General features: G+C 41.8%; 1 protein-coding gene across 1 annotated transcript in view; it reads left to right on the top strand.

The window, feature by feature from the left end:
- Positions 1 to 10,259, top strand: part of LOC144888663 (uncharacterized) — an 864,061-nt gene that overhangs the window by 733,016 nt on the left and 120,786 nt on the right. The window lies entirely within an intron of this gene.

The raw sequence follows: 10,259 nt of genomic DNA on the forward strand, positions 1-10,259 counted from the left end.
TATATGTACTCCATTAACACACACCGTGCTTTTTTCAGACACGCCGCCAGGTTCAGAGATATCCAATCTTCCAAATACTCTGGACTCAACTGCCACCGAACCACACGCTATGCAACCACCCGCTATTGAATCACCCAAAATGGATCAACCAGCTATGGAGGCATCACCTACAACTATTGCCAAAACAATAGAATGCATCATGTTTGTGCATCCGAAATCAAAAATCTAATATCGTTCACAGACGACAAGTGGTTGAATATTCTCAGTGCTTCAGAATCAAGAAGATCGTTCAAAAACTTCGATGTGTCGAAATATCACACCATCGTTGTCGCTTTACCAGTATACCTATCGGCAAATCAAGGCTACCATGTGCCGATAGGTACACTGGTGCTATAAAAATTTCACTGCTATTCCCATTCAGAAATTTACTCCATCCACTCCTTAGCAGCCAGTTCAATCCCAACAGCTGCATAGCCTTACATCACTGTCTACAAATCAATCAAATGTGGGGACCTTTCAGAATTAATGCATACAAGTGAGATACCCGTGCTACGCATGGGTGGAAGGCCAGAAGCAAACAGGCAATGCAGATACGGCGAATGCTAAAGCATGAAACCAATAAATTCCACATTCCTGTAGCACCTTCAGTCGCACATCAGACATGGACAGCAAGTTCGTGAATGACTTCCATGAAAAACGTACCCGTTCGCAAACAAACGGGTACGTTCACGCATAGAAACACCGATCGTGGGTCCGTGGCGAATCTGCCTATGGCGATCCGCGAAGTTCACGTTCAGAAAGTAGAAACCATCACGGCATGTCGTCATTCACTTGAACTCAATGTCTCTTTTTTCATTCCAAGCAACATAACTCAAATCACAAATTAATCACAAAATAAACTTTTAACAACATTGTTAATGTTTCCTTCATTGTAAAAACTACCAAATCAACAGTTAAAAGGATTTTGAGCCAATAGCTGTTACAGCCTTGGCAAGATCAATGGAGACAGCGATCTGTTGGCGTATACACCACCCAAATAGCGATGTGGAATTTTTTCATGTAGAGATTAAACGTCGTTTGAACTTTCGCCGAGGTCATTATTTACTTTTAATGATGTTTAAATACGAATCGAATAGAAGATAATTGGTTTTGGGTCATCCTTTCCACATATCTCGTGGGATTGAGAGTTGGAGAGACGGCCGTGATGGCGGGGAGGGGGTTGGAATTCTCTCAAGCAGGGATTCAACCCATGTCCTTAGAAAAGGTCTTTGTCTGAGGTCACCGAGTCCGATCGGTGCAGCTGTGCAGCGATCGGTGCAGCCGTTTGTGCGGTACAAAAACTACCAAATCAACAGTTAAAAGGATTTTGGGCCGATAGCTGTTATGGCCTTGGCAAGATCGATGGAGACAGCGATCTGTTAGCGTATTCACCGCCCAAATAGCTATGTGGAATTCTCTCATCTATATCATTAAAACGCTTATTTCTGAAGTTTGTAATCGGAACTTCTCTCCAGCTATTGCTCCTGTCGCCCTAAGATATGTGTGATACTATGTAGTTATGACTAACCCTTCCATATAAGCATACCTATGTCTCCAAATGTCTGTAAGTGTGGAATAAAAGCTGAAAATCAGTGAAAAGTTTTGAATAACCCACGCCATTTTGCATTACGCACAGTGAGATGCTGCACTTGATACTGAGGAGAAGAAGAAGACATCCCAATGTGTGCCGGGATGCGCAGCGACTCGAGAGGCATGCTACGCCTTTTAATACAAATATAAATGCGATCAGAAATGTAAAGGGGGTACTTACCAGTAACCACACTATAAGAGACAATACTGCAGTTGAATAATAAATAAATAAAAACACCTTTAGAGGCCATTTTTCCCCGCAAGCGGGGGTTGGCCTTTTTCGGGCACCGTGGTTGTTGTTGTTTTTTGGTCCCCTTTTTGAAGCAATGTTTTACGGCCGGATGCCCTTCCTGCCGCCAATCCTGTTTGTCGCCTTTTTTTTTTACAACAAGCAGGGAATTACCAGTGAACTGGTACTCAATTAGCTGACCTCGGAAGGATGACAGGCTGAGTCAACCCCCCTGGCGTTAATTCAGTGATCGACCGGGATTCGAACCCAGGATCCGGTAGGATCCTAAGCTGGCACCCTAGCCGCTAAGCCAACGCCAGGCTACTGCAGTTGAATACAAAGCGATATTCGGTTGATCCGCCAGAATGAATGTTGGTGCCAACTGACACAATTATTTTGAAAGGAAGCAGAAAGGAAGAGGAAGGGCAAGTTAGTTTGTATGAACATAAACACTATTTATGCCCGTGATTTTCACGGGTTACCGCTAGTGTAGAGATTAAACGTCGGTTGAACTTTGGCCGAGGTCATTATTTACTTTTAATGATGTTCATATACGAATCAAAAAGAAGATATTGGTTTTGGGTCGTCCTTTCCACATATCTCATGGGATTGTGAGTTGGAGAGACGGCCGATGGCGGGGAGGGGGTTGGAATTCTCTCAAGCAGGGATTCAACCCGTGTCCTTATAAAAGGTCTTTGTCCGAGTTCACCGAGTCCGATCGGCGCAGCTGTGCATCGATCGGTGCAGCCGTTTGTACGGCACCCAGCAAAACAACATCGTCACAATAAACGTTATGCGAACGCGAATGTTATGCGGGAGTCCAAACCTGAGAATGCTGGAGACTAAAGCTGAAATTGGAAAAACAATATAGCCTATTTTACTCCTGGAGATCCCAGGATTACCCACCCAAAATATCGTTGCGATCGGTTCAGTCGTTTTTGCGGTACCTTCGAACGGACAGACAGACAGACAGACGGACGGACATTTGATGAATTATAGTAAGATTTTGTGAGAAATATGTTAAGCAGCGACAGGATGGGACCAAAAAGTTTCCTACAAAAATTGAAACAAAACAAGCTGAACTAAGAATACAGGAGATTGTGAACACGTTGAAGTTGGCCAACGTACTTGTGAAAATCGTGGGGGTAGATTTGATAGCAAAGGAAGTTAAGGTACACCATAGTTTGTCACTCTAAGAAGAACAAAGTGGCCGAACGACTTTCAAAGAAACTTGATGCAATACCTGAAGAATCTTCTGAATGATTCAGATGCTCGTTTGAACGCATCAAACTGAAGATGTTCGCAAAGCACCAGGGAGTGAAAAATAATGGAACGCAACATCCCATCAAAAAGAATTGCATTGTACAAGGGACATGTTGGGAATAATCGCAATCGTGGCTGCAACGAAAAAGGTGGATTTGGAGTTTCTCCTAACATTCCCTTTAACACCGGTGCCCCTCACAATGTGCATGTTTGACGGATCATGATTGCATCACACAACGAAAAGTGATCTCCTGAATCTCCTGAATAGAGCAGTTTGCAACAAAATAAATTATCGGGCGCAAATTTCTGATTAAAACCATTCGTGGACCATTATAAGGGTCCTCCGATATGAAAATGACGGTGATTTTCATTTCTTATGCATGTGCTTTGTATTCAGCATCCAATGTAGATCTCATAAAGTAATAATCAGACTCAAGCGAAAATATTTTCCTTAAAGGGGTTTTAAGGGTGTATTTAAGGGTCTGACACTTCCAAAGGGCGGAAATGCGCAACTCAAGAAATGGGTTTTGTTGGATGTCAAGGGTCACCCTTTTGATTAAGAGCCTCAAACCTTTCGGGCGTGAGTTTATGATGAAACTCTGATCAGCTCTCAGTCCAATAGCTATGCACAATCGCCTCTTAAGCCGTCTAGCATGGGTTCGATTCCCGACCCAGTTGTTAAATCTCCATCCTGGTGTTTCGCAGGTCGGGAGATTATTCAGCGTGTGCGTGTCCTCCATCGGATGGACGTTAAGCCGGGCGTCCCGTCTGCCAGCGATTATTCAGCCTGTGTGTCCTCCGTCGGATGGACGTTAAGCCGGGAGTCCCATTTGCAAGCATTAGTTGGTGAACATTAAATATCCCAGGGTGTCTTTCACGAACAGTCGACGAGTATCCTGACCAGATTACTCATTCTTGCTCTCACCTACAGGGGGCACTGTATCAGTGGCACATGCACGCTCCCAGTAAGGATGCGAACCCGCAGTCAGGTGCTCCACATGAAAGAGGCAGAAGACACAATCACAAGGAAATCACATACAATAAAATCAACTTTCACCTTAAAATTGACGACCAGAAGACCAAAAGCGAATTCACTCTCACTTCAGATGCATCTAATTCATAAAATGAAGCTAATTCTAATAGCGAATAAAATGAAGCTAATAAAATGAAGCTGATTCATAAAAAAAAACGCTAATTCACCCCAGATCCACTTTTTTGAAATTCCAACTTCTTTCCTGGAAGTCCTTGCAATGTCCATATGTTTTATTCCTCTCCCACCTCCCCCCAAGCCCTCTCCCTCCCACAGTTCTCTCGATGTCCCTGCTCTCAAATGTTGTATTTGTTCCTTCCGCCCCTCCTCTCCCCATCTTGTCTACCGCTCCCCTTATTTTGTTTTCTGTGTCGGTTTGACTTTTTGTGTGATTAATGTTAGCTCTTTCAGGAGCCTCGATCTTGTATAGAAATAAAAAATAAAAAAAATAAAAAAAATTGTTTTGTTTTATTCAGAACAATAAATCCAATATTTTAAAGTCTCCACTCTTTATATATATACTGTGCTTGAAATTGTCAGCAATTGTTAGAACTGTTTTCTGATACAAACGGTTTCAAAAAAACATTTTAAAATTTTCAAAATAAAAATGAAAAACATGGTAATTATGGCTTGAGACACAGATAAGAGGGAGTAAATGTAAAAGATCCAGGTAGAACAGACCTTGGTGTTCACCGATAGGAGAGCAGCACTGGTCTTCTTTCAGGTCTTGTGCCTGGTGATGAGATCCGGAGCTTTGGTTTCCACGGAATTCATAAACTGCAAAGTTTCGTGAAAACCTCACAAGTCACAACGGCCGTCGCACGTACTGTTTGAAATGTCACAATGTGGAGGGAGACAAGATAGCCAGCACTAATACTAATACTTAATAGTAATAGTCATAGTAATAAGTTATAGTAAATATAAAGCTCAATGACCTCCAAGTTCAATGAGAACTCCACAAGTATAACCATCCGTCTTTTAATATGTAACTAGGGCATGCCCGTACTATATCTATATCTAAAATTATATCCCCCCCCCCTCTATTTACATGAAATGGTTTGGTCCAAAGCGAACGGCTTGCGAGTGGTGACAATCCCCCCCCTCTATTTACATGCAATGGTTTGGTCCAAAGCGAACGGCTTCCGGAGTTTGGTAAAGAAATCGCCATCGCGTGCACAAACGCGCAGGAAAGCGAATGAATCGCAAATTCGTTTTTATTAGTTGTAAAACATAGTTTAACGCCAACATAGTTTGCAAACGTGAAATAAATGAATACGCTCTCAAATGTGCCATCCGAGGCAGAGTGTGCCCGCCACGTTCGGCACACGCGATCGTTCGCTGCTCTCTGATTGGTTGAATCGTTTTTTGGACATAGCTCGGTAAGTAATTGTCCGATTAATATGAAACCTTGAAAAGGCACATCCTCGGGTCCCCAGCAATATACCTGGCAAGTTAAAAGTATATCGGACCCGTGGTTGTCGAGAAACAGCGGTCACAGACAAACGTACAGACGTACAGACAGACAGACAGAGATTACTGGAATGATAACCACAGAGTTCCATAAATAAACATGAGTGCGCAGTTCCTATACCGCTAACGTTACGATCGTGTGCGCACATGAGGGCACGTCCGCCATTACCAAAGAGCGCAAAATGGCTCGGATAACCCGGATGTACACGCATTGGCGAACGAGTTTGAATGTAAACAATACGTAAAACTGTCACTCGTGAACGAAACCGTACCGAGCTTTATCTTAGCCAAATTATGGAAATAAATAAGAAAAAAGTATTTCCTACAAATGCATTTGATAACAGAGTGTATTTTCTTACCTTAAATTGACAATTTAGGGCTGAATGCCGATGTACAGGTTTGAACAGAAGTCATTTGTATCGGCGATATACACAGTTATAATGCAGTGAGTTAAGCTTTAACTTGGTAAGGTACTACAGTCTATTCCATGCGACAATCCGGGGTAACACGATAACAATCATTCTAAAATGGAAACAAAATCAGTTCAAATGTCGAATGAAGTATGGAATCCAACAAAGTACAGCATAATGATCCCTCAATTCTGAACCTGAGTTCGTGTGAAAAGTCCGTCGTGAGATTGCCGTCATGCTGTAACTTTCGTGTAGCCTGAGGGATTCAGTGTCATGAGTGTAGGCCTATTCAATTCACATGATTCAGTGTCATGAGTGTAGGCCTATTCAGTTCACATGATTCAGTGGCATGAGTGTAGGCCTATTCAATTCACATGATTCAGTGTCATGAGTGTAGGCCTATTCAATTCACATGATTCAGTGTCATGAGTGTAGGCCTATTCAATTCACATGATTCAGTGTCATGAGTGTAGGCCTATTCAATTCACATGATTCAGTGTCATGAGTGTAGGCCTATTCAATTCACATGATTCAGTGTCATGAGTGTAGGCCTATTCAATTCACATGATTCAGTGTCATGAGTGTAGGCCTATTCAATTCACATGATTCAGTGTCATGAGTGTAGGCCTATTCAATTCACATGATTCAGTGTCATGAGTGTAGGCCTATTCAATTCACATGATTCAGTGTCATGAGTGTAGGCCTATTCAATTCACATGATTCAGTGTCATGAGTGTAGGCCTATTCAGTTCACATGATTCAGTGGCATGAGTGTAGGCCTATTCAATTCACATGATTCAGTGTCATGAGTGTTGGCCTAATCAATTCACATGATTCAGTGTCATGAGTGTAGGCCTATTCAATTCACATGATTCAGTGTCATGAGTGTAGGCCTATTCAATTCACATGATTCAGTGTCATGAGTGTAGGCCTATTCAGTTCACATGATTCAGTGGCATGAGTGTAGGCCTATTCAATTCACATGATTCAGTGTCATGAGTGTTGGCCTAATCAATTCACATGATTCAGTGTCATGAGTGTTGGCCTAATCAATTCACATGATTCAGTGTCATGAGTGTAGGCCTATTCAATTCACATGATTCAGTGGCATGAGTGTAGGCCTATTCAATTCACATGATTCAGTGTCATGAGTGTAGGCCTATTCAATTCACATGATTCAGTGTCATGAGTGTAGGCCTATTCAATTCACATGATTCAGTGTCATGAGTGTAGGCCTATTCAATTCACATGATTCAGTGTCATGAGTGTAGGCCTATTCAGTTCACATGATTCAGTGGCATGAGTGTAGGCCTATTCAATTCACATGATTCAGTGTCATGAGTGTTGGCCTAATCAATTCACATGATTCAGTGTCATGAGTGTAGGCCTATTCAATTCACATGATTCAGTGCCATGAGTGTAGGCCGATTCAATTCACATGACTCAGTGCCATGAGTGTAGGCCTATTCAATTCACATGATTCAGTGTCATGAGAGTAGGCCTATTCAATTCACATGATTCAGTGCCATGAGTGTAGCCCTATTCAATTCACATGATTCAGTGCCATGAGTGTAGGCCTATTCAATTCAGATGATTCAGTGTCATGAGTGTCGGCCTATTCAATTCACATGATTCAGTGTCATGAGTGTCGGCCGATTCAATTCACATGATTCAGTGTCATGAGTGTTGGCCTAATCAATTCACATGATTGATTCAGTGTCATGAGTGTAGGCCTATTCAATTCACATGATTCAGTGCCATGAGTGTAGGCCTATTCAATTCACATGATTAAGTGTCATGAGTGTAGGCCTATTCAATTCACATGATTAAGTGTCATGAGTGTCGGCCTATTCAATTCACATGATTCAGTGTCATGAGTGTCGGCCGATTCAATTCACATGATTAAGTGTCATGAGTGTCGGCCTATTCAATTCACATGATTCAGTGTCATGAGTGTAGGCCTATTCAATTCACATGATTAAGTGTCATGAGTGTCGGCCTATTCAATTCACATGATTCAGTGTCATGAGTGTCGGCCTATTCAATTCACATGAGTCAGTGTCATGAGTGTCGGCCGATTCAATTCACATGATTCAGTGTCATGAGTGTAGGCTTATTCAATTCACATGATTCAGTGTCATGAGTGTCGGCCGATTCAATTCACATGATTCAGTGTCATGAGTGTCGGCCGATTCAATTCACATGATTCAGTGTCATGAGTGTAGGCTTATTCAATACACATGATTCAGTGTCATGAGTGTCGGCCGATTCAATTCACATGACTCAGTGCCATGAGTGTAGGCCTATTCAATTCACATGATTCAGTGTCATGAGAGTAGGCCTATTCAATTCACATGATTCAGTGCCATGAGTGTAGGCCTATTCAATTCACATGATTCAGTGCCATGAGTGTAGGCCTATTCAATTCACATGATTCAGTGTCATGAGTGTCGGCCTATTCAATTCACATGATTCAGTGTCATGAGTGTCGGCCGATTCAATTCACATGATTCAGTGTCATGAGTGTTGGCCTAATCAATTCACATGATTCAGTGTCATGAGTGTAGGCCTATTCAATTCACATGATTCAGTGCCATGAGTGTAGGCCTATTCAATTCACATGATTAAGTGTCATGAGTGTAGGCCTATTCAATTCACATGATTAAGTGTCATGAGTGTCGGCCTATTCAATTCACATGATTCAGTGTCATGAGTGTCGGCCGATTCAATTCACATGATTAAGTGTCATGAGTGTCGGCCTATTCAATTCACATGATTCAGTGTCATGAGTGTAGGCCTATTCAATTCACATGATTAAGTGTCATGAGTGTCGGCCTATTCAATTCACATGATTCAGTGTCATGAGTGTCGGCCGATTCAATTCACATGATTCAGTGTCATGAGTGTCGGCCGATTCAATTCACATGATTCAGTGTCATGAGTGTAGGCTTATTCAATACACATGATTCAGTGTCATGAGTGTCGGCCGATTCAATTCACATGATTCAGTGTCATGAGTGTCGGCCTATTCAATTCACATGATTCAGTGTCATGAGTGTCGGCCGATTCAATTCACATGATTCAGTGTCATGAGTGTCGGCCTATTCAATTCACATGATTCAGTGTCATGAGTGTCGGCCTATTCAATTCACATGATTCAGTGTCATGAGAGTAGGCCTATTCAATTCACATGATTCACTGTCATGAGTGTCGGCCTATTCAATTCACATGATTCAGTGTCATGAGTGTAGGCCTATTCAATTCACATGATTCAGGTTCATGCGTATTTCCAAATGTTCCTCAGTTTCATTTTGCAGCAAGACGTCCGTCATAGGCAATCGGCATCAAGTAAAATCTACAGCCACATTCTGCTGATACACACAATGTTCAGGCACTTCAAGACGTACCGTACAGTGATATCATTATCAGAGAGTGTCGTACATATCAGAGAGCATCACAACAGTGATATCATTTATTGTCCTCAAAACAAAATAGTTTTTGTCAGTTGGTGTCTCCTTGATGGCTTATTTTCATTAACAAAACGTTCACTGCACAGTCTGCCATGATGATGAAGAATAGTCCTAATAGATAAATTAGATTTCTTACATGCATGGACTGAAGTTGGGGACATAAAAGTAAGTTTAGTTAAAGTCCTAGCTAAACTAACATGAATTCAGTTGTCAAGACATGCATTCATTCATTCCTGTATTCATTCATGCATGCCTGCATTCATTCATTTCCCGCATTCATTTCCCGCATTCATTCCTGCATTCATTCCCTGCATTCATTCTGGTATTCATTCATGCATTCATACATGCATTCATTCCTGCATTCAGAGGCATTCATTGAGGCATTCATTCCTGTATTCATTCATGCATGCCTGCATTCATTCATTTCCCGCATTCATTCCTGCATTCATTCCCTGCATTTATTCTGGTATTCATTCCTGCATTCATTCAAGCATTCATTCAAGCATTCATTCAGGCATTCATTCACGCATTCATTCATGCATTCATTCAAGCATTCATTCAGGCATTCATTCAGGCATTCATTCACGCATTCATTCATGCATGCCTGCGTTCATTTATGCATTAATTCCCTGCATTCATTCATGCATCCAATCATATTCATAATCATTGCCGTTCTTCATGTTCTTACGAACTAGAACTTTATCATTCTAAGCTTGCTCAGAGTAAATTCTGTCACTTTTCGAGGAAATAACTTTGAC

This window comes from Myxine glutinosa, chromosome 13, assembly GCF_964187855.1.
Source record: "Myxine glutinosa chromosome 13, kmMyxGlut1.1, whole genome shotgun sequence".
NCBI lineage: Eukaryota > Metazoa > Chordata > Myxini > Myxiniformes > Myxinidae > Myxine > Myxine glutinosa.